The 25,885-nt window shown below is 38.5% G+C and overlaps 1 protein-coding gene across 1 annotated transcript in view; it reads right to left on the reverse strand.

Annotated features, from left to right (window-relative positions):
* ZFHX3 (zinc finger homeobox 3) overlaps positions 1 to 25,885 on the reverse strand; it is a 956,897-nt gene that overhangs the window by 754,864 nt on the left and 176,148 nt on the right. Inside the window, exon 3 of the mRNA XM_072731601.1 lies at positions 22,354 to 22,420. The gene's annotated coding sequence lies outside the window, so the exon portion shown is untranslated. The remainder of the gene's footprint in view (positions 1 to 22,353; positions 22,421 to 25,885) is intronic.

Genomic DNA, 25,885 nt, shown 5'->3' on the forward strand with positions numbered 1-25,885 from the left:
AAGATTTCTATTTTCAAACTTAAATGTGAAAGGCTTAGCACCATATACAATTTTAAAAATAATTGACTCAACTTCTGACTCCTCTTTTCTTACTCTCCTTAAATTTTGACCTGATTTATATCGAAATGTTAAAAATAGCCAATATAAAGACATTATTTGCAGAGCTTCACTCACAAAATAAATTATTATTTCTGTTACAACAAAAATGCAAGTCCTAGGATAGAATATCAATATGTATAATATTAGCTGAAGTGTTAACCCAGAAATTTCACTCTAGCCAAAGTACCTTTAAGCAAACAATAGTTGTCTTTTTCAAAAGTAATTGGATTTTTTCTTTGCTCGTTAGCATTGAAGACCATAAACCATACAAATACAAGTCCTAATTTTTTTTCTTATAGCCTTGAGCTATAAATGCACATATCATATAACTCACCCACTTAAAATGTATGATTTGATGTATACTCAGTTATGCCAACATCAGTTTTCCCAAAAAGAAATTTAACACCCTTTAGCTCTTCCCCTCTACATAACCCATCTTCCTCCTCTCCCAACCAGACAGACCACTCCTAATCTATGTTCAATGTCTATATACCTGCCTATTTGGAACATTTCATATGAATGTCATCATGTAATATGTTATCTCTTATGTCTGGCTCTTTCACTTAGCATAATCTTCCCAAGGTTCATCCATATTACAGTACTTCATTCTTCCTATGATTGAATAATATTCCATTGTATGGATATACCACATTTTGTCTATTTACTCATTGATCAGTGGATTTGGGGTTGTTTCCACCTTTCAGTTATTATGAATCATGTTGCTATGAAGCCTTCTGTACAAGTTTTTGTGTGGGCACAGGTTTTAATTTTTCTAGGGTATATGCTACTGAATGGAATTAGTCCTAATATTTTAATATTTGACTTACACCTAACTACCACAAACTGCATAATTAAGAAGTCCAATTACAGCACTTCTTCATTATTTTTAGGGAGTGGGGTTTTTGTGAAATAAACTTTTTTTTTTCCATTTTCCTACCTTGATAGTGCAAACTCTTCTCACTGTAGCATTCCAGCTGTTCTCTCTTTAAATCTCAGACCGAATTCATAGGTTTTCAGGATGATTTGAAATTTATCTAGGTAAGTTGGTGGGGACAGGTGACTTGGGGACCCTATTCTTCCTCCATCTTGCCCTGCCTCATGAAATAAACTTTTATTTAGTTTTCTAAAACTGATTACCAAATCAGTGAGTACATTATCACTTCCACTGTGATAATACAATACCACAATTAACATCACATTTATTCTTTGATCATTATGATTAAATATGTTCAACTACAACGTATAAATTTCAGGAAATACTAGTCTTTTAAACTCACTGGAAGTTTCTTAAAATATTTCTGACACTTTCAGAGTTTTTCAAGCTACAATGACAAATCTTCTAATTTTCTTTATTTAATAATCTTGTGTGTGTGTGTGTGTGTGTATGTGTGTGTGTCGGAGGGGTGCCTGGGTGGCTCCATTGGTTAAACATCTACCTTCAGATCAGGTCATGGTCTCAGGATCCTGGGATTGAGCCCTGTGAGTCGGGCTCCCTGCTCAGCAGAGAGTCTGTTTCTCTTTCAACCCTTTCCCTCCCTCGTGTGTGCTCTCTCTCTAAAATAAATTAAATCTTAAAAAAAAAAAAAAGTTGTTGCTGTTTTTTTAAATCATCCTACCTATGTAATCAAGAACCCATTGGAATGAGTCCAAATGTTTACCATTTTTAAAGAGACCAAATCCTACTAAAGATTTTTATAAAGTAGGCTAAAAGGAAGGAATGGGCAACTTGAAAATTGAGTGAAGAACTGTTAGCTAATAGGGCACCTGGGTGGCTCAGTCAGTTAAGCATCTATCTTCGGCTCAGGTCATGATCCTGGGGTCCTGGGATCAAGCCCTTCATTGGGCTCCCTGCTCAGCAGGGAGTCTGCTTCTCGCTCTCCCACTGTCTGCCACTCCCCCTGCTTGTGTTCTCTCTCTCTCTCTCTCTGTCAAATAAATAATTTTTTTTACAAGTGTTAGCTAAAAGAAAAAATATATTCCATAAAACTACATCTTCATTCAAGATGTGCCCATATAGCTGTATGTAATTGTATAATTGTGTAATGAAACAGAACTGTTTCAACTTAACTGTATACAGCTAGATACAACGAAAACTGAATTCAGGCAGAAAGTTAAGATTTAAAAAGGAATCCTAAGTGCAGAATTCAATATTTCCTGCTAAGTCTTTTATTCAACCAGGGAGCGCTAATTTCCCCCAAGCCCACGAAGATCCTCAGATAGGTAACCAAAGGGAAGTGGAAGAAGTACGGGCCTCTTCGCTGTCCTCCGAAATACAGATTTTAGAACAAGTAGCTCTCTGCTAAAAGTCTAGAGTGAAAAATAAAAACAATATCCAGAAAGAGAAATGTGAGACAGTTTAAGAAGAATTAAGGAGATTTAGAGCTTGAGAGGAGTCATGGAGAAAGAGACAGGGAGGAGGGGGGAACGAATGAAGAAAAACAGGCAAAAACCAACAAAGAGGAGGTTAGATTTTCAGCTGCTGCTGAGAACAGTGGTGCAGATAGGCCGGCTCCCACGGGGGGCACCTGGGCCGGGTCTGATATCAGCACCCCCAAGCCGAGAACGGTGGTACCCAAGTTGGCAAAACCGAGTTGGCCCTGTGGCCTGCCAGGAACTCACACAGCTGGGGGCAGCGCTTCTGCGGCCCACCGTGCAGGTGCGTGTGCAACACTGAGTGTGTGAGCCGGAGGAGCCGAGGGAGAGGGGCTGGGGCAGCTTCCAAGGAAATCAGCATCCTCTGGTCTAATTAAAACCTACTTTGATTTCATTTGTGGAAAGGTGTCAGGTTTGATTAGGGACCACAAACAAGTCGGCTCTGCGGAGCAGGGTGGCTTTCTTTCATGGGGTAAAACAGGGAAAGAGAAGGAATTCTCTAACTGTTCTCAGGAGGTTCGGGGGGCAGCAGGCCTAACTCCCTGGGTCAGTAATGTCCCCGGGGAGGGGGCTAAAGGCTCTGCTGGCAGCTCCACGCAAGGATGTCAGGCCCCCCTGAAATTGCAATGTCCTATCCTTAGTTAACCGGATACACAAAATCATTAGGCGAGCAAAGGGTGGCAAATCTCACCCTGGGCTTGCAGCCCCGCACCCCGTGGGAGACACATGTCAGTACGCGCTGGAGGCCCCGTTCAGGTGGGTGCGCTCACCTCCACGTATGTCGTGTAACACGCCTCCTAGTGCAGCGGCTCCAAAATACTCAACGTGAGCCTCCTTATTAGCAGCAAGTGGGTCTGTTGAGGCTTAAGAAAGCCATTTAATAAAAATAAAGCCACCCAAATGAACGTGGATTGAAAAAAAATTTAGATTGATGGAGCTAGGTTGGTCACTGTAATTATGGAAGGTGTATCATTTCCTAAGCTCTCTTTGCATTAAGTGTATGCCGTACATTTATCAGCCATAATTAGCACTTTAGGTGACAATGATTTGATTTCTTTCCTCGTAATAAAAGCTCTCCGTGTTGGCATATACATTCAGAATGGGAAATTGAACACTGTTGCTGTTTATTCCCCTGAGGCAAAATTTAGGACAAACTGGGGAAAATGTGAAGAGGGCTTACAGAACAGCCCTTTGTGAATTTTGCAAACAGGAAAAGAAAATAGTTCAATAAGAGCTTTTAAGGATCACAGTCAAACGCAAGCTTTTTGAAAGCAAAGGATATCTATGGAACGTTTCTCTACTTTCAAAGTCAGCATTTAACTTTCCTTTAGATGTGAACAAACCCACACTAAATTGATTCGTAGGCACAACTGCAAAACTGGACACATTTAAATTACTGTGTCCGAACCAGAAAAGTATTTGCCTTCTCTGAGGAGAGAGAAGAAGAGAACTGTTTTTAAAATTATTTCAAATAAACACTGAGCCTCCTATTTCCTCATTTGCCACAATTAAGAATCACAGTAATCCACTCCTCTGTGGGTGAAAGTATTTATATAAACGTTGAGATGTTTTGTTTTGTTTTTTTATATAGAAGGGAAAAAAGGAGCCATTGAAATGCAAGTTGCTGATCTATGGTACACGGCTCATAAAGAATGCTACATCCTCTTGAAATCTGTACCCCCCTGGGAAATGCTATGAAAACTTAGGCTTTTGCATTTAAATCTTCTCGAATCTTCTCTTTTTCATCAAAAACAAAATGTGACAGTTGGGTTGGTTGGTTCCTTCGACAGTAAAAATTATCAGAAATTTAGTCACAGGTAATGATTGTTAAGATAAGTATTTCTGAAGTAAATCTAATGTTACTAATGAATTCAATGCCAACCTTTTCACTTACACTGAACCTGCTGACTTTTTGCTTAATCCTGAGATTTGTTCTACTAAGATGCTGATGCAAAGATAGATGTTTTCCATCAGTGACTTGCATGTCATCCTCTCTTCCAAGAATTCTGAAAGTCTACACTATCAAAGGAGTTGAGTATGTAAGGGATACCCAAACTACACACATCACACCTTCCCCTAAGGACTTTTATTTTATATTTTCTTAAACTTCTATGGACCTTTTACTGACCTAAAGAAGAATTGCTGTAAAGAAGGTGTCTGGTATTTACGTGAGTTCCTGTTTAGGAAATGTATAGGTAATAAGCCAGAAACACACAATGAAAACCTTTGAAAATTTAGTAGGGAAAGAATAGGTAGTGGCACAAACATATTTTGCTTATATTATAAAACACGATAGGAAAGAAATGAAATAACTGTTTAGAGCTTTACAAAGTTTACTTGTTAAAATCTAGAAATGTTTACCCATGGAAGAAGTCCAGGAGCTGTATGCATGACAGTTTCTTAGCATAGGCTTGGACAACAGGTGTGTGAGGCATTAGTCATAGTTTCAAAAAATAATTGCTCTTGGCAAATTTTTAACTTGAGCCCAGTGGACGTTAGGCCACACAAAGTACATTTATCCGCTCTTCCTGATAGTTATATATTATTTCATTTTCTCAACGTAAGAGAGATTTACTTTAGAAACTTGGATCTGATTTCTGTAGGTTTGCACCTGCAGCCTAGGTTTTTTTGAGCATAAACACAAGGCGCTGGAAATAAAAAGAGGATCAATTGTGTCACAGGAGAACCCGGGGTAACCAGGCAAGGCTGGGCTCTCCGGGATGCGGCTCCAGGGGACGGCCCGTGTTTGCCCTCTGATCCCACATTCTTATATGAAACAGTCCTATTAAACCCCTCAGATTACAAGATGATATAATCACCTGTTAGGGAAATAATACTTGGTGGGACGCCTGGGTGGCTCAGCGGTCGAGAGTCTGCCTTTGGCCCAGGGCATGATCCTGGGGTCCCGGGATCGAGTCCCACATCGGTCTCCCTTGTGAGGAGCCTGCTTCTCCCTCTGCCTGTGTCTCTGCCTCTCTCTGTGTCTTTCATGAATAAATGAATAAAATCTTAAAAAGAGAGAAAGAGAGAGAAATAATACTTGGTAAACCAACTAGTTTCTAAACAGGTTTACAACCAGTTACTGTTAGTACTTTTGTTCAAATGCAAAGTGTTTTCCCAGATTTTTTTTTCTTTTTCCATATAATTTTGTCTCAGTAACATGAAATTTTTTCCCTCTCACATGAAAATATTAAACAGCCATGACCTATGGTCATGAAGTCCCCTGTTATTTCTTTTACCTTTCCAACACGTATGCACATATATACATAAGACACATATGCAATGTCAGAAAGCACTTTCGATTTTTCTCCTATACTCCCCTAGGATGATGTAGGGAACCTCATGTCAAAAACCCTCACTTTAGAACAATAAATAAATAAACCAGCCACAGCCTTCCTGAGGCTGGCCAACTCTAGCATAAGTAATTCAAGAGGCTGAGAGATGCCAGATAAATTTGATTACTATAAAAGATGGGAATATGTTTCTTTCCTTTGAGAATTCACAAAAAGGGGTCAAAAACAAAGCAATGCTGAAAGCGAACAATTTCATTTCGCCTGCAATTCAAGGCGAAAATTCAAAGGCAATTTTGCAGGAACATTTTATCACAATTTTATAGACCCTCATTTCCTGCACACATCACAATCTTTAATTTCTGAAAGAGGAAAGCAAGAAAAGGGGAAGTGGGGAGGGGGGAGAGGGCGAGAAGGCTGAGGCCGACCGTGAGGGGCTTTTTCTTCTTCTTCTTTAAGATATAAATGCAGATATTTATAAAGCAGTGAGAGATTTGTAAATCTTTCTTCAAAGCTGAACCTACTGCTGGGATTGTGATTTGCTAAAAGCTGCTACAGGCATACTCCAAAACTCAGCAGGGTCATCCCTCCCCTTCCAAAAATAAAAAAATAAATTAAAAAAATAAAAAATAAAAGAAGCACAGGAGTGGGGGAAGGGGGAGGCAAGAAAAAAGAAACCCACTCTGATTAGTAGTGTCTCTACAGGCAAAAAGAGTTTTAAATAAAAACTGTTTTTGCTTTACACCTTCTCCCTGAGTCACACATTTTTCTCTTTCTAAATACAGAAAAAGAAAATTTAAAACTCAATACTTTGCTTCCCATCCTGTTGTCTAATTGACTCTCCTTGATGCTGTTTGAAAATGGCAGGTCATTTCTCAAAGACAAGCTGTTCAGTGGTCCTTCAGAAGGTCACAATCCAAGGACAAATACAACAGGCACCAATCCAAAAGGGGTACCTTGACTACTGCCACTCCACCCGCGGGTCTTGTCTGGTATAATGAATGGTGGGGTTAGCTGGGAGCACATTTCTTGGAACTGGTTTCTAGTCCCAATCTTGCCAATAACTTCATGTGCAATCTCAGAGGAAAGCCACAAACTCTCTCATTTCCTAGTGGGGATGATAAAGAAAAGTCCTACTGGCTTTCCAGAGTTGGAAGGATAACAGAAAACAAGGGGAAAGCGCTTGGCTCATTTTAAAGACAAGATGCATCCTCAAGACCCAGAAAGTGTCAAAGACAGAGGAGGCGGTGAGTTAATATTTGTTAACTGAAGAATGAATGTAGTTTGGAAATCATGAGCCAAAAAGAAAAAAAAATCAGAACAAAATAGTAATAGGTAGATACTAAAGTTAAATCAATGGCATCTAGTGCTATGTGTCTACTATCTCTAAGAGAGCACTGGACTGGCTTCAGGATGTAGATGTTTCCATATCAATGGGAAAATTAACCTCTCCCTGCTGTACCTACCTCCAACCTCACCCTGATGCTCTTATGCAGTTATCATCTGGACTCAAAAGACTCAAAATTCTGCAGAGCCTAGCTGCAGGGAACGTAGCTGTTTGAAAATGGGGCATAGTTACTTTCCATTTTTCTCTAAACAGATACATTGCTTTCAGAGAGAACTCGATATAACATAATTTTACATTGGGAAGGGAAAGAGCTTTAAGAAAGAAAAAAAGAAACAAAAAGGAGAAAAAGGAAATCCTTTTGCAAGTCACTGTTTAACAACTGGACCAGGTACTGCTGCCACAAGGAGGGAACGTAACTTTGCCAAGTGTTGCTGACCTTCTGCATGTCTGGCATCCTTGTTTTCTGGAGGAAATTCTTGGGATGCCCTGGCACTGTTCAGTATTGACCTAAATTTCCATTAAGAACAAAGAACTACAGTAAATGGAGGAATGGGGCTTTGATAATTGCATCAACATTTAATACAAAAATCCAAGATGGTTTAATTTTAAAGTTAAAGGCTCTATATCCAGCACAGGTATACATTGTATGTAAGTTCTATGTAATGGCCACATATTTACTCTCTTTCAGAAACCTACTTTTTAAAATGCTAGTCCACAATTCAATGACTGTAATTAGTTAAAAAAAAATCAATCCATCAATATGTATAAATAATCACAGATCTGTGTCGAAATTGGAAAGCCCATATAATTTGCCATTTGGGACTTGCCACCCTAAGGAGCAATTGCCATTGTGCATAGGTCAAGACACCAACCACCAACTACATACTCAATGCTACTCATACATAGACTATGAAGAGCACAAAGATGACCATACTAAACACTCATTTGAAGGAGCTGCCACCTAGTTATATTCCAGCTGAAAGAAACAGGCAAAGATTCAAACCATGTACCAAAAAAGAAATGTTAACAAAGCATTCAGATCCACCAAAACTAATCGTAACGGCAATCCCCTTACCAACAACTTTTTTGCACATAGATGATACTTGGTTCACTATTTCCACCAGTCTTCTACTCAATTTAAAACAGAATGGTATAAACATGCAGTCAGATGTAGTCAGCAGAATGAGGGCCTTAGGGATGGCTGGTGCCCTACATCTGTCCAGTTATTCAACAAATATTTCACTAGTGCCTCCTGTCTGCTGAGGATATCACAGTAAATAAAAGAAACCTGGTCCCACTGAGCTTATAGTCTAATGTAGAAGGTGAATTAATAAGTAATAAATATGGTGTGACAAATGTAATGAAAGGGGACATAATGGATACTTGGAAGCCACTGAGGAGATGATTTCTCAAATCATCTGTAATTGCTCACTTTTGAGAAGAGAAGCTGAGACCAAGAAAGAAGGTAGAAAGTTGTCCAAGGTGAAATGGAGAGACTGTTCCATCAAAGTGAAGGGCATGGAAGTGGCAACACAACCCCACAAAGTGAATAAACTTTAGAGTATCTGTTTTTCTAAGATGAGCCACTTCAAATCCATTTCAAAAGAAAATGGGCCAGGCGTACCTGGGTGACTCAGTTGGTTGAGTGTCTTTGAGCATCTCCACCAAAAATCTAAGGGGTTTTTAAATAACAATTCCTTCAAGGGATGATAGAAGTTTCAAAACAAAGCTTCTTAAGATGTAGAAGATGCTACCATGAGAAGCATATACGGTTCAACCACAGGGTATCAATGTGAGGTCATAATGTCAGATTTGTGAACATCAGACTATTGCCTACTTCTTTCTTAGAGTCAAGGTTATTTAATTTATATAAAAGAAAAGTCATCCTTTTTAGTGTACAGTTTTTGTTTTGTTTTGTTTTTTTAAGGTGGGCTGGTTATCACACAGGCCTTCAAGCAGCAAAATCAGGCCAGATTGTGGTGCCTGATGCAGCCAGACATAGCAAGGAGGGCCTCGACTCCTGGAAGGGAGGCAGCCAGGAAGCAAATAGAGAGGGAAGGGGAGGAGGAGGGCAGAGATTTGCATTGCCTGCTTGGCACGTTTGCTTAGGGATTACCTTGCCTTTGTGCCTCCAACCCCCTGTCGGTTCATCTGGGACAGTCCTGGGGTCATTGTATTTTAAGATTTTATTTATTTATTCATGAGAGACACACAGAGAGAGGCAGAGACACAGGAAGAGGGAAAAGCAGGCTCCCTGCAGGGATCCTGATATAGGACTCAATCCCAGGACCTCAGGATCATGACCTGAGCCAAAGACAGACGCTGAACCACTGAGCCAATCTGGTCTCCCTTTAGTGTACAGTTTTATGAGTTTTGTGAAATGTATACTCAGGTAACCACCACCACACCCAGTTCCATCACTCCTCCAAACTCCTTGCCCAGCCCTAGTCCTTGGCCACCACTGATACATTCTCTATTCCTATAGCTTTGCAACATAAATGCTATCAATGGCATGGAGATTTCAGAGTCTGGCTTCTTTCACTTAGCATAATGCATTTGAGATTCAGTCATGTTGTTGCACATATCAGGAAATCACTCCTTCTTATTGCTGAATAGTATCCCATCATATGGCTAGACTACTGCTTATATCCACTCACCAACTGAAGGACACCTGGACAATTTCCAAAGTTGGGAGATTATGAATGAAGCACTATAAACCTTAACAGACAGGTTTTTGCATGAACACAAATTTTATCCCTCTTAGGAAAACCCTTAGGAACAGGTTTTCTGGGTCATATGGTACCTGTATATTCAACCATATAAAATGCTGCTACCCTGTTTTCCAATGTGTGGTCCCCTCTTCCATTCCATCAGCATATATGAGAGTTTGGTCACTTATTTAACTTAGGAAGCTAAAGAGCTGCTAAACAACAGGAGTTGAAGCAGTTTAAGAAAATACTGGGCTCTGATATGTGGATCCATGAGGATATTTTAAAGAATTATGTCAATAAAATGGATAGCAATCAATAAAAGAAAGATTAGCACTAAATTCAGTTCCACATAAGATGGACTGAGCCAACACTTAATTTCATTAATGATTCTTTAGGTGAGAATCTATTTTACAAGTCACAAAACCTATTACACTGAAGTTTTGCCATTTTTGCATTACCACCACCCGCCACCTGCCCCCGCCAGTTACCTTCTCTCCCCTAACTTCCACATCCCTTGTCCAAACTTCAAGAATCCTGAAGACCCAATTCAAATATCAGCTTCTCTTGAAGCTGGGCAACAATAACCAATTCCTTCTCTGAATTCAGACAGCCCTTATAATTCCTCATCATTTTTAATTCCCATTATATGTCCCATGGTTTGCATTCTATTAAAAACATGTATATTCATTTTTCCCCCCTTGAGGATCCTACTCTTTTTATATTAGGGCTGCCAAAAGAGATCAACTCAACTGTCCACCCTCTAAGCCAGAATAGGTCTATGTATGCCAGACTACTCTGTGGTACAAATGTCCATAATGTTCAAGGTCAAATGCACCAGCCACTATAAATATCCAAGATGACAAAGAAATAAATGACTCCAGAGTCAACTCACATCCTTCTGGTTAGCCAATGCAGTTATGTTTAAGATGTCCAGGGTGGATCTGCCTCAGTTGAATTCTACTGGGGAAATCTCCACTTAATCTCCAGATAATATCTAAAAGGAATTAGAAGATGCCACTTACCCCACCCCCCATGGATGGGTGGTCCTCCAACAAATCAAAAAACTCAGGAAATTTTATGTTTTTACAAGAAAAGAGGTTATTCATTAAAAGTAGCCAACTACTTTAAGAGGGTAAAAGAAGTCTAATAAGGAAAAATAACTCCATGAATTAAAAGTCAGGTAGGAGCACATGGGTGGTTTAGTGGTTGAGCATCTGTCTTTGGCTCAAGTTATGAACCTGGGGTCCTAGGATCAAGTCCCGCATGGGGCTCCCTGCATGGAGCCTACTTCTCCCTCTGTCTGCATCTCTGCCTCTCTCTCCCTGTGCCTCTTATGAGTAAATAAATAAAATCTTTAAAAATAAATAAATAAATAAATAAATAAATAAATAAATGCCATGTAAAAACCTTAACGTGAAAGCTGGCAGCTAAGAAAATGAAGAATATTGCCTGTACTTTTTATCTGTTCTTCCTCTTTGCAAGGTCTAGAAAAAACACTCATATGTTAACTACTACTACTCTCACTATAGTTTCAACTGAACTTGCTTCCTGGTCTCTCAAATGCCAACTCAATGCTACTGAGACTGTAGCAGCATTATTGGGAAATGTCACAGCAGAACCCCAAACAGCCTTGCTGGAGTCTTTAAAAAAAAAATCTCAGAAAATCACCTTTTATACCTTTATTTAAAACTGTGATCTTGAGCTAAGCTGTTGTACTTGACTGTGTCCCTTTAACCTAGGGAACTTGCTGCCAAAAAATATTATTGAGGCCAACAGCTTAATAAGTTTTATAGAAGATTAAATATTTATATGAATAAAAATAGCACCTGCAGCGACACCAGAAAGGATAAAATTACAAGGGCTATGAAATCTTCATGCTTCAGGGCATAAATTGCTTACCAGCTGGATGAGGCAGTTTTCCTCACGGAACAACACTGCACTGCTAAATATGTCTTCCTGAGAAGTATCTCAATGCTGAACACTTTCAGGACCAAAAACTATAGCAGAAAGACTAGTAAGCCCCCACTAGGAATCCATCTCCAGGTTGTACAGGATTTTAGGAGATGGACATGATGCTCTACCATTCTGAAATATAAAACCAACAATGCAAGAGATAAGCCAACAATTTCCTTCAAGCGGAATGGGAGTGAGATGGAAAAAAAGAAGGAGCACCTGGATGGCTCAGTTTGTTAAGCATCTACCTTTAGCTCAGGTCATGATCTCAGGGCCCTGGGATGGAGCCCTGTGTCGTGCTCCCTGCTCGGCAGGGAGTCGGCTTCTCCCTCTCCCTCTGCCCCTCCTCTCTGCTTGTACTCTCTGTCTCTCACTCTCAAATAAATAAATAAAATCTTCAAAAAAAAAAAAAAAGATGTCTGAAAGACAAAAGAGCTCAAAAGGGGAAACAGGGGCAGCCTGGGTGGCTCAGGGGTTTAGCACCTGCCTTCAACCCAGGGCATGATCCTGGAGACCTGCGATTGAGTCCCACGTCAGGCTCCCTGCATGGAGCCTGCTTCTCCCTCTGCCTGTGTCTCTGCCTCTCTCTGTGTGTCTCTCATAACTAAATAAATAAAATCTTTAAAAAACAAAGGGGGAAACAGATTCCCATGTTGATGGCCATTATGGAATCTTTGCAGTTAAGAACTAAGGCCCCTCAAATCTTAAAGCCAGTTAAGGCAAATCCAGAAAGGAAGTAATCAGTCAATTAGTTAGGCTAAATCTCTTCTTTCTTTAACAGTTTTCTCAAAGTAGAAATGAAACATAAAGATTATCAATAAAGCCTTACTCTTCTAACCTTATTAGAGCAAAGGCCAACATTGACTAGGGAGGAAAACAACAGGGAAAACATAATGAAACAAGCAGAAAAATCAGGGGAAACTAATAAAATACATGCAACAATTTTTAGATGCCAGGTTTCCCTTCTCCTGGCACCAACTATACAGTGGCATTTACAAATGACTCCTCTTTCCTTATGGGTCACAGGAATGATACTCAATAGCAATCAATCCATTTTATAAATAAAATATTCAACAAAGAGTAGCATCCAACGAGGCAAAGTATACTGATAAGGTTAATAACTTGTTGGCTTTATTGAAAATTCGCTTGACTTTACAAGTCTGGATAACCCAACGTGCACAAACATTCTAGAGTTACTAGAACTCCTTGGTGTTCAGCTGCTTTCTGCTGAAGGATTATTTAAGAAACAGCTATGGGCTCCAGGAAGGTGCTCCTGTGCAAAAGAGTGTCTGGAAGTGCGTGATGGGTGGCCCTCAGAACGGCTACATGAACAACGGGCTCCTGTGGATTTTAATAACACTGATCCACTTATGAATCATAAATCAAATGGGGACCCTCTTGCAGTTCAAAGATTTCCAAGATTTCTGGAGAGAATGCTCCAGCAAAGCAGCATGTTGTCAGCCAGGATTAACCATACTTGGCTCATGCTCTTTTAAAAGTAGCGTTTTGTACTCTCAGATAGGTGCTGGCAGGGACGAGCAAAAGTGCAAAGGTGGGAAAGGTGAAGAGAAGGGCCCAGAGTGACCTTCGGGGCCTGTGACAAGGGTCTTGCAGAAGCCAGAGTTTTGCAGAGATGACCAGAGCTGAGAGAAGCAGAGAAATGCAGGCTCGGAAAAATGAGCTGTTACATCCTAAACCAGAGAGACAAATAAATGGTTGGTTATCAACAGGAGCCGCTTCTTATTATTTTTAGAAAGTCTTTAATTTAATGCATATTTTCTTTGCTGAAAAGGAAATAGTGATATTAACAAATTGGTTTTATTTCTAACCTGGCAGGCTGCCTGCAGTGAAATGTAAATACATGTACATGGGAGCCGGGATTAGCATTTACTGAAGAAAAAGAGTAGTCAATATTTTAATGAGGAAGTCTGAGAAAGCAATTGCATGAAACACACTCCGATGTCACAGGGGAGCTTTTTAAGTTAAGCCAACTAGTTCCAAATTACTACTTTTCTCAGCTTTCCTTTAAGGGAAGTTTAGACTTACTTAAAAAAATACAACTGTGGCATTTAGTCTTAAATATCATAAAATAGCTGTAATGTTCATCTCTATAAATACATACATTAACCTATATACATCTCTCTCTCATTATATATATAGAAAAAGGATGTCTGACATGCCATTCTGCAGTTAAATGGCCCATTTAACAGTGTCATCCTTCTGCTTTTTTCAAAGACAGAAACACTAGGTGAAGAAAATTGATACTATCTAAGAATAAGGGACAGATGTGAGGGGGGGAAACATGCATGATAGGAAATATGAGTAACCAAAGCAAATAAAAATCAATGATCGTTTAAGGACAGAGTCATGTATGTAAGACAAGTTTGGGTAGCAGATAAAACCTATCAGAAAAACACTATCATATAATTTCTAATGAGACACCCCTAGGAGGTGTATTTCCAAGTTAGAATCTGATTTTATCTGTTTAGGAAGGTTTAAGAAACACTCTGGGAATCAGGTGAGTGTGGTAAACTTAGGAGATAATAAAAGATCTGAAATATCACTGAGAGATGATTAGCATGCTTGAATGAAATCAAGTGATCCCAAGTGTTGAAGACTTCTGTATCAGCATTTCTGAATTTCAGGGTATCCGATAGGAATAACTACTTTAACAGCACACATTAAAACGGTATTTCCTAGAGTTTCATGAATGCTATCAAGAACATTTTGTGTCTGTCAAATATTTAAGCATATTATACTCTCACACTGGCCAAATTTTACATATATTGTCACTAGCATCAGTCTGCCTTCAGTGTGATACAAATTTTTATAGCACTCGACAATTTTTAAAAATCTACACAAAAGGCTGTTCAACATATTTATTAACTAGAACTATTTTTTGAAAGGCAAGGCAGTATTAAGTACAAATTTCATTTGTATGCATAAAATATTGCCAGTAAAAACAAAGTAGGGAAAGGCAAGAAAAGATCTATTTCTCCTTGTCAAATGATCCTTTTCACTCCCATCACCAACAAGTGAAAGACTCTTTAGAGCCTCACAGTCTACAGACCGAAGAGATCAGAAGACCGGAACCTTTCTCTATACCAGTCAAGAGCTATTTTATGATGAACTAGGATATTTTTTTACAAAAATCTGTCCACTAATCCTCCTGCCATCCATTCAGAAACTCCAAGTACAAAAAGAAAAAAAAAAAGTGGAGGAAGGAGGTGGGGTTGTATGGCACCTCCCTGGGAAATCTTCAAAACCGAAGAAAGGAAGTACAAGAGTACATGTGGGAAAATAGAGTGTTTTATGTATTTTAACAGAGATCTAGACTTTCAGGGTTTAGATCTCTAGATGATGATCCTCAAAAACTGGGAGGTGAACAAGGAGGAACACACGTTAATATTTCCTCTAGATACAGACCCAAGAAGGAAACCTGACCATTACATGAGAAGACAGGCCCCTTAGAGGAAACCCCTAAGTCTGATGACAAGTGCCAAACAAAGCATCTCTGATAGGCCACTGCGGAAGAAGGGAACAAAAGTATCCCACCAACTCAGAGGGAGATCAGTGCCTCTGAAAATACTATATTTGAGGAAGTCAGAGCTTTTACCCAATCGTAAATTCTTGAGGACAGGGGCCAAGTGTTGTTTACTGGTGTGCTTCTAGCATTTCAAGCAGTGCCTGGCACAAAATAAACATATAATGATTATTTTTAAAATCAATTAAACTGTTTCAGATCTATAATAGCAAAATAGACCTCACTGTAAAAAATACAGGAAACTGTCAGGAGAAATAAAATAGGAAACAGAAACAGGATAATAAAAGGAAGACGAGTGAGGTAAGAGAGTATATGTAACCAAAAATGCATGGACAGGACGTAAATTCACGTTAAAGGGAGTAGATACCAAAAAGATAATGTAGAAGAAACATGGTATAACATTTCAGGACTACAAATCAACTGAAAGAGACCAAACACCACTGTAGAGTTAGATTAAGCTCCAAATGAGTTGGTCAAGAGAGCAACATAGTCAAGGAGCCCATATGTCTCAGCATGAATTCCTTTGGTTTCCAGAGTCCCTAATGAGAGTAGAGTGAATCATAAAGAGGCCTCAAATCTGCCCACTCCCTGCATCCATGCCACTGCAATATGACATGCCAGTTTCTTCAGTTAAGAGCTAGAGTTCAGGGCAGCCCCGGTGGCTCAGCGGTTTAGTGCCGCCTCCCCCAGGGTGTGATCCTGGAGATCCAGGATCAAGTCCCACATCAGGCTCCCTGCATGGAGCCTGCTTTTCCCTCTGCCTGTGTCTCTGCCTCCCTCTCTCTCTCTCTCTCTCATGAATAAATAAATAAAATCTTTAAAAAAAAAAGAGCTAGAGTTCATTTCTCCATCCCTTGAATCCATGATAGGTGACTTTCTTTGGGCAGCAGGGCCTTAGTAAAGTGATGTAAGCAGAGCTGTGGAAAGTGCTTAGCAGTGGAGTTTGCCCTCAAGTACTGCTTTAGAAACTTTCAGATGTGTGGCTCCAACTCCAGAAACATGCATAAGGCTCACCCCTGTTCAACCCACCCACTGACTGCACTCACATGAGAACTGCCCAACTGAGCCCAGTCCAAACTACTGCCCTACAAAATCTTGAACCATTAAATGATTGCTTTTTAAAGTCAATAAATGGGGTTGGGGAGAGAAGGCTAGGCAGCAAAAACTAGCTCACCCAGAGGTAGTCAGTTGTCAGTAATATTCTCTGCCCAAGTGGGGGCCTTTGGATCTTAGCTCAGAACTAGCTGCCCCACCTCGTCCTTAGACTTAGGCTTAATCCTTGCTTGGGAAGAATTTAAATGAGTTATGTGTTAAGAAGGAACATTCCAGGCTTATGAAACTGCTGGTTCTTAAACCAAAGACAGTTCTGATAAAGCCATATCCTAATGAGAAGTCAGGGGAGGGGAGACAGGGAAGCAAAGTCAATGCCCAAGTAACCTTGAGCAGGTTAACCTTGAAGTATAACCTTCAGCTTTATGGTTTCCTATAAAGCTCGGTTCCCTCAAATTCCCTCAAAAGCAGAGGGGAAAATAAGATGAAAGTTATCAAAGATGAAAGAGTACTTATTTATCACTTATTCATTCACTTATCCATTAGAAAATATATATTTATTTAGTATCTCCAATGTATCAGGAGAGTGTAAGAGTAAACAAAACTGGTATGGTTCCTACCTTCAGAGAACTTACTAACATCTAGATCACTGGGGTTCCTGAAAAGATCAGGATTAACAGGGAAAAACTAATAATTTAAACTATAATAGATGAAAACACATATCAACTGGAAAAAGTCCAGTGAATACAGATTTTTAAAAGTTTATTATCAAAGCAAACTCATACCTGGATGCATCCTGTCACAATGCTTGAGTTACAAGAATCAAGACTCATGAACCTCCAGGCTTGGGAAAACAACACCAGGCCCAATATCCATGATAAAAAAAAAAAAAAAATCAGCCTTTCCTCAGACTTCTCTTTTGATGCAAAAATTAGTTCAACAGAATTGCAGAATTGTGAGGGAGAACATTCCAACTCAAGAATGGTATGTCTAAAGAAAGAATGGAAGAATATCCAAATTCAGAAAACCAACCATGCATCCTTCTTGAAAAATTATCTAAAGCCATATTCAAACTCACAGAGAGATTAAGAAAAATTAAGAGGTCAAAAATAAGAAAGATAAAGTATAATAATCTAAGTGGGAGTAGTAAAACCAGTTAAATATAGAAATGACAAAATAATTATATCGAGTCTATTTTAAAAGCTAAAAAGGGGTCATAAAATTATTTATGAAAAATAAGGCATATATTAAAAGAACAATAATTTCTAAAAATAATATAAATTTTCTAGAACCTGACATCATATTATCACAGGCCAGTGTATAGGACTGAGGGAGAAGAGTGGTATGTGTATGGGAGTGGGAAGTACGCTAAATTCTTTCACTTAACTAGAAGGTGTAAAAATGCTCTTTGCCCTTAAATTTGACAGAGATTAATAGAGTAAAGAATACTTTTGAGAGACTTAAACGAAAACAGAACTTAATACAAAACATACACTCTATGAGACATTAAAAAAGAACAGTATAGAGTGTATGCTCAAAGATAGAAAAGAATGGGGGAAAAATCACCCAGGAATCAAAAGGAAAATGAAATGAAAGTAATACATTCATTTCATGTAATGAAAATAGTAAGGCTAATATTTTGTTTATGATAATATTTGTAAATGCCTTAAACTTCTCTGTGAGAAGAATAAAAAGGAGAAAGCCAGATTACAAAACTAAAGCCAACTGTATGTTTATTTCAGGAGATACACGTAAGACAAATGAGTACAAAGGGATGAGTAAAAAGATGAGCAAAGATATACTAAAGAGATACAAATAAAAAGAAAATCGAAGTTTTAATATTAATATTAGACAAAGGAAAACTCAAGGCAAAACACATTATATGTTGAAAGAGAGATTTCATATTAGAGGATTACAGTTCAATGCAAATATACAATGTTTATGTGTCAGATAATACTGCACTGACTTACAGAATATAAATATCTCTATAAATAAGTTACAGAATAGTAAGAACAAATTATTATTTTTTTAAGATTTTATTTATTTATTCATGAGAGACACACAGAGAGAGAGAGAGGCAGAGACACAACATAGGCAGAGGGAGAAGCAGGCTCCATGCAGGGAGCCCGATGTGGGACTCGATCTCGGGACCCTAGGATCATGCCCTGGGCCAAAGGTAGACGCTTAACCGCTGAGCCACCCAGGGTTCCCAGTAAGAACAAATTAATAAAGGACTCTAACTTCCCTCACAGTTGGTAAAAGAAGATCAAAGAAGATAAAAAATGAGCTGGATACAGAACTGCTTGTTAATATAATTAATAAGATTAAATTTTCTAAATAAAATAACTTTCATCTCTAGTGTCCATGGATTCCTTCCCAAAGATCATCTGACACAGTCTTCTACAAAGATAATGTCAATAAAATTCAAGTAAATATCATAGCAGGTATGTTTCAGAGAAATTAATCATAACAGATGGAGTTTTAAAATTCAACCATTTTAAAATTTCAAATTTGGGTGAGCCTGGGGGGCTCAGAGGTTGAGCATCTACCTTCAGCCCAGGGTGTGATCCCAGGATCTGGGATTGAGTCCCACATCAGGCTCCCTGCAAGGAGCCTGCTTTTCCCTCTGCCTATGTCTCTGCTGCTCTTTCTGTCTCACGAATAAATAAATAAAATCTAAAAATAAATTAAAATAAAAAAATAAAATTTCAAATTTACCTTTTAAAAAACTGGGGGGTCATAGAAGATACCAAAATGCCACTTCAGTTTATTAAAAAGTAAGAACCTACCATATCAAAAGGCATATGATGCAGCTAAAATGGGAATCATAGGAAAATTCATAGTTTGAAATATTTTTATTAATAAGTGACAAGAAAGATCCACCCAGCATGCAACTGCAGAAGCTGGCAAGAGGGGCACCTGGGTGGCTCAGCTGGTTAGGTGTCTACCTTCCACTTGGATCCCAGGGCCCCGGGATTAAGCCCCTTATGGGGCTCCCTGCTCCATGGGGAGTCTGCTTCTCCCTCTCCCTCTGCCTTTCCACCCCACTCATGCTCTCTCTCGAAAAAATAAATAAAATCTAAAAAAAAAAAAAAAAAAAAAGCTGTTAAGAAAGTAGCAAAACTATGGAAATAGTAAGTGAATTCAATAGCTGGTTCTTCAAAAATACCTCTGGCAAAGTTCATTAAGATAAAGATATTCATATTAAGAATGAAGAAAGTGACTTCACAATAGATTTACAGGATTATTTTTTTAAATGGTAACCGAATAATTTGTATGCATCTGTATTAACAAACTACACCTCTAGATAAATTGATATTTCAATAGGCAACCATAAATTACCAAAGTTGATTCAATAAGAGACAGAAAACACCTTAAATATGTCAATAACCTTGAAAGGAAATTAGAGGTTTCAAGTAATTTATCCCCCTAAACACACCAGACAGAGACATTAATTCTATCACATTCAAAGAAGAGGGGTCACTCGTCATACTTAAACTGCTCCAGAGCATGATGGTGGAGGAGGAGGGCTAGCGGGGATAGGGAAATCTTGTTAATTAATATGAGGCGACAATTACCGTTGTTTCAAAAAATGTAACTAAAATGGCACAAAAAGAGAACTTTATAGATATAACTTCAATATTATATGCAAAAACTTTAAATAAAATGTTATCACAACTTAGAGAGGCTTATTTCTGATATACAAGAATAAATAATTCTTAGAAAATCTACCAATAAATGGAAAGACACAGTATGTTCTCCAATGGAGTGCCACAATATTATGGTGATGCCAATTCTACTCTGATCATTTATAAGTATAATCCAATCATCATCAAAATCCAACAGGAAAACAGATATAATAGCTAAAATAATTTTGAAAGAGAAGGCAGAGGCAAGATTGACACTACTAAATATATGCCAAAATGACAACAATCACATAAACATTGAAGCATTGGTATAGAAAATTATTTTTGTTAGCAAAACTAGAAACTACCTACACATTCACTGCTCAGTAGGAACGGGAGCTTAAAGAAAGTCCTTTAAGCTACAGCCATGCTGTTGAAGAGCATGCAGGTGTTAAAAATTAAATTATAGAAGTCACAGAAAGATGTTCAAGTGTTATTGATAATTAGGACTAAACCTTTACAAATAAATTAATAGGATAAATTTTGGGGGCAATCTAAACTAATCACAGGGGATAGAACCTTAAAAGATATATACTAAATGTAAACAAAGGGTATTTTTCCATAACGGGATTTCTAAATTTGGGGGCTCTTGACTATTTCTCAAATGTTTAAAAACAAATATATTGCTATTGTTTTCCTAAAAATATTCTTTTTTTAAACTTCAAGTCCTCTACAATCCAGTATTCTATTAATTTAAGTATACTTATACATGTGTGAAATTCATTTGAAATATATATAAAGGAAATTCTGTGCTTTGGGCCAATGACAAGCATCTGGATATGACTCACCAAAAAAATTACTATATGTCTGAAGGAAATATTAAAACAAATAGCCCAGCACTGCAGTGACTGCATAGAACTGTATATATTCACTCTGTGCACTGGACAGGAATTTCTCATTTCATACATCATTTACAACCTGCTGCAGTGATTCTGCAAAATCAGTCCATACCATTAGCACACACAAAGAGAAACATCCAATGTTCTCATTGTTGGAGAATTCAAGTGTTTTGGGCTCCAATGTGCACAAATGTCAATACTCCATCTTTGCAGATGTTGCTCTGATAACCAGGAGGAGGCCACCAGGAGACCAGGAACCATAGCTAGGGATCAAATATCTGGGGTCAGGCCGTTGACTTTTTCTTAAATCTATAGTTTTAGCTTGGCTTGTGCTCATAGATATATTTAATTTTAAAAACTATTTGAAATAAATGAAAACAAAATGGAGAGTCATAAGCAAATCCCTCCGGAGAGGCTTATTTTTTTTTTTTTTAATGAGAACGAGCTCTGATTTCTAAAATATTTTATCAAGGCATTTGATATCAACCATCTGGTTTACTCAACACTTCATCAAATGAATGATGCATTCACCCAAGTCCCTGCTCTTTCTTAACAGTTTGCTATTTTCAAATCACAGCATGGAAAAGTGTATTTCCAAAGCAATACCAAATATTGCCTTGTATACTTCAGGACAAAGAGAAAGATGCTTTGCTGAAATGCTCCCATGGTCAAAAGCATTCTGGAATAGAAAAGCAGCTTAGGAATGGCAAATGTCAATATGGTTCTACTTGCAACATGTCCTAACACTCAAACTCCATCTCTCTTCCCCCCTTTTCCCCCCTTATGTAGGAAAACATAAACCACAATTTTCTGGTGAGTACATCTGCCATATCCTCAGGTCTAGCTCTAGAAATAGAAATGAATTCCAAGAAACATCTAACGACTTGCAAACAACATCCTATTTTACTACTCAATGGATTTTCCCATTACTGTGCTTCATTCATTTCTAGAACAATGATGATCCAGAGTTACATTGAATCTCAATGAGGAGCACATCTATGAGTCATCCACAAGACACTCACCACAACCAGCCATAACCAACCCCTAGAATTACCAAGTTCATCACCGGTACCTTCCTTAGAAATTGCCAATTTCCTCTACCTACACACCAATAGGATCTTTAGCAACTGGCTTAATTTTTTTTCAGAAACAAAAGTTGAGTCATTGATGAGTACTTGTTATGCAGAGGACACCAAAGCCCTAGTAACAGAGGTGAAATTCATGACAAGTATCAGAATAAATACATAGGAGTTTGTGAAGTGAAGCCATTAACGTTTAAGTTGTTCATTCTTATGCCACAAATATTCCAAATCACTATGTCTAAAAAATCAAACAGGAGAATACCCTCCCTGCTGAAATCAAGCTTCAACTGCTTTGAATTTTTTTTAAAAAAAAAAGGTACCGTGAAGGGGATTCCACGGATAATTCTAGGGCATCCCCAACGGGTTGTGTGTACATACCAAGGTAAGAGTTCTTCTTTGATTTATTCTTCTCCTGTTCACAGAAGAATTCCAGAAATCCAGAAGTCTGTAAATATGAAAAAAAGAAAAAGGCTTGGTTTAAGGAAAAGATCTAAAAAATAACAATCAAACTGATGAAGGAGAATTGACAGTGGTAGTATGTGTGCTGGGCGAAAAATGAGGCATTCTCAGTGGGAAGTTGATAAAAATCTGCAAGACATGGAGGTCATGGCCAGAATGAACACTGACTGCTTCACATCTCAAAATGGAAGTACTGTTTCTAATTGAAAAGGAAGCCTATGAAGTATATTCATTACCCTTCCCTCCCAAAAAAGAGGTAGAGATGGTAATAGAAATTCATTTCATATTAAATAATAACCAATGATGTATCATTCTAATTCATTAGTAGTTTAAGCACTTATTTATGAAAAGAGAGGGAGAACTTTGTGCTTTTCTCACAGGTCTCCATCTGAGAAAAGTGCAAGTTAAGTGGCAGCAAATTTCTCCTCCAAAAATAATTACAGAAGCATTCTAAGTTGAGGATGAAACTCAGGTAGGAGGAGTCTATTGTAAAAATTTGCTTAACCACAACCTAAAATTTTAATATAAAAATACCCAATATAAAACTATCCTTTTTTGCAAAAGATCTGAATTTGTGGGAACTTTTGCCTCATTTGTGTTTCTGTTTCAGGTTAAAGTGTCTTAGATATTGTGTGGCTCAACTATTGCCACCAGCATTATACGAATAAGATGACATAGAGCATAGAGGCTTAACATATGCAAAGAGTGAGTGCCAAATGAGAAATAACAAGTTCAGAAATCCAGCAAGAATAGCAGCAGCAGCAGAAGAAAGCCTTGACTACAAAGGCTTTGGTTATCTTTTTTTTTTAAAGAATTTTAAAATTTATTTATTCATGAGAGACACAGAGAGAGAGAGGCAGAGACACAGGTAGGGAGAGAAGCAGGCTCCATGCAGAGAGCCAGACATGGGACTCAATCCTGGGTCTCCAGGATCAGGCCCTGGGCTAAGGGTGTCGCTAAACCGCTGAGCCACCTGGGCTGTCTGGCTTTGGTTATTCTACATAATTAGGCCAGAAGTAGACTACCTCTTGGTGGACGGATATCTGGTCTCATGGGAGAAAGTAACTTATTATTTATTTTTAAGCAGAAAAACCAAAGTTAAGATGGTCAAACATGGCATAAATGATTCCATAAGCATCTTGCCATTATTCTGAGACTCAAATGGACTTGGACACTAGGATCTTATGGGAGAAAAAGGTATTTTCACTGAAGACAATGGTTATTTTAGAAGAGCAATAAGTAGTTACTGATCCAATTACTGGTCAGCTCAACCTTTTGAAAATAGGTAGATATAATTTGACTTAATAAACATATCATTTTATTTTCCTAAGTGACTTAGATTATAGTCACATGTCTAAAATTGCCTGGATTATTTTACAACCCGCTGCTAATGTCAAAACCTAAAAATGCAACAGAGATAACTCTAACACGTTTCAGGGATTTTAAGGGACCCCAAATTTCCCTTTCTATCAATAAGTGAGAAACTTGCATGCATTATGACTCAGAGTATCTAGACCAGAGGCTGGTAAACTTTTTCTGGAAGAGCCAGAAAATAACTATTTTCTTCTCTGTAGGTCATATGGTTTGTGCCACAGCTAGTCAGCCTGTCGTTGTAGCAGGAAAAGAGCAGCGTTCCAATAGAACTTTATTTACAAAAACAGGAGGTACACTGGATTTGGCCCATAGGTTATAGTTAGCCTACTGCTATTCTAGAGGTTCACTGTTAATAATTATTTCTACTACATTTGAGCATGGCTTATAAATATGTGGGCATGTGTGATGACATGAATTTGAAAAGAAAATGAGGCTATGGGAACAAAAAGAAAATCATAGTAGGAAAATAAGAAGGTCCACATAGTTACTCAATAGTTCTAAGCAGCCTAGAAGCCAAAGTAAATAGAGTGACACATATGTTGGGTTGTGGTAGACAGAATAATGGACATCTCCAAAGATGTCTGTGTCCTTCTCCCCAGAACCTATGAATATATTGGATTACACGCCAGGTGGGACTTAAGGCTGCGTGCAGATGGAATTAAAATCGCTAATCAGCTGATCTTAAAGTAGGAAAATTATTCTGAATTATCCATGTAGGCTACATGTAGTCAAAGGGTCATTTAAATGCGGAAGAGGGAGATAGAAGAGGAGGAACCAGAGAGTTGGAATCATCACAAAGACTACACTTGGCTCTGGTTGGCTTTGAAAATGGTCAAAGGGGCCATGAGCCAGGGAATGCGGGCTGCCTCCAGAAGCTGGAAAAGGCAAGAAAAGGATTATCCATTAGAGCCTCCAGAAGGAATAGAGGCTGCCAACACTTTGATTTTAACCTCACGAGACCCATCTCAGAACTCTGACCTCCACAACTGTAAGATAATAAATGTGCATTTATACCTGCCAAGTTCATGGTAATTTGTTACAGCAGACATAAGAAATTAATATGTAGGTCCACAATAGAAAGTAGAAATGTCTTCCTGGGTCTCTGTACTATGCAATAATGTGGGTTACATACTAAATGAGATGCACACAATGAATACAATGTCAAGTTCCCTGTTCCTCTTCCCTGAAATGACCTCTAAGTAGACAGATGGCACAGTAGCAAATTATTGCACAGCAAATGCTCTTCTTCAAGGAGCCAACCCAAGATTCATTCTTTTTTTTTTTTGTTATTAAAGATCTTATTTATTTATTCATGAGCGACACAAAGAGAGAGGCAGAGACATAGGCAGAGGGAGAAGCAGGCTCCCCACAGGAAGCCTGATGCAAGACTTGATCCTGGGACTCCAGGATCAGGACCCAAGCCAAAGCAGATACTCAATCACTAAGCCACCCAGGTGCCCCCACAAGATTCATTCTCTAAGAGTCTGGGTTCAGTTAAGGATCAAACTCAGAATATCTATATATAATATCCTTTGAAGTATGAGGTGTTATTACATGTCAGGAGAAAAAGAAATCTGTGTTCACATATATGTAGGAAAGATCACTTAAACAAAATTAAAGTTGTTTTTATGTAAAACTTCCCTGAAGCTTTAACATACTCAGGTGAATCTCCATGAAGACAACAGACAATAATATATAAGGGCCCTTCTAGCCATAAATCCTTTTCTTTTCCAAGAATATCAGGAGCTTAGAATCCTGCATAATGCATTTTGGAAAACTTTGACATATAACAATGGGCAAACCCAAAAGACTTAGGGAATTCTTACATGCTCTCCAGGTGTTAAGGAAACTAATGCCCGATGAAATTAAGTGATCGATCCCTAGAGCTGCCCACTGTGATTAATTCACAAGGGTCTCGGCCTTGCATCCATTCTATAAGCATCCAGGCTGAGCCTTCCCTCTGTTTAGGATGAGCTTCAGCCCGCCCCCCCCCCCCCCCATCAGCAAGGCATGTGCTAACCATAGAAGGAGGCATGCCTGTACTTGTGGGACATCCGCTAGAATCACCATTACATTT

Source organism: Vulpes vulpes, chromosome 12 (genome assembly GCF_048418805.1).
Source record: "Vulpes vulpes isolate BD-2025 chromosome 12, VulVul3, whole genome shotgun sequence".
In the NCBI taxonomy this organism is placed as follows: domain Eukaryota; kingdom Metazoa; phylum Chordata; class Mammalia; order Carnivora; family Canidae; genus Vulpes; species Vulpes vulpes.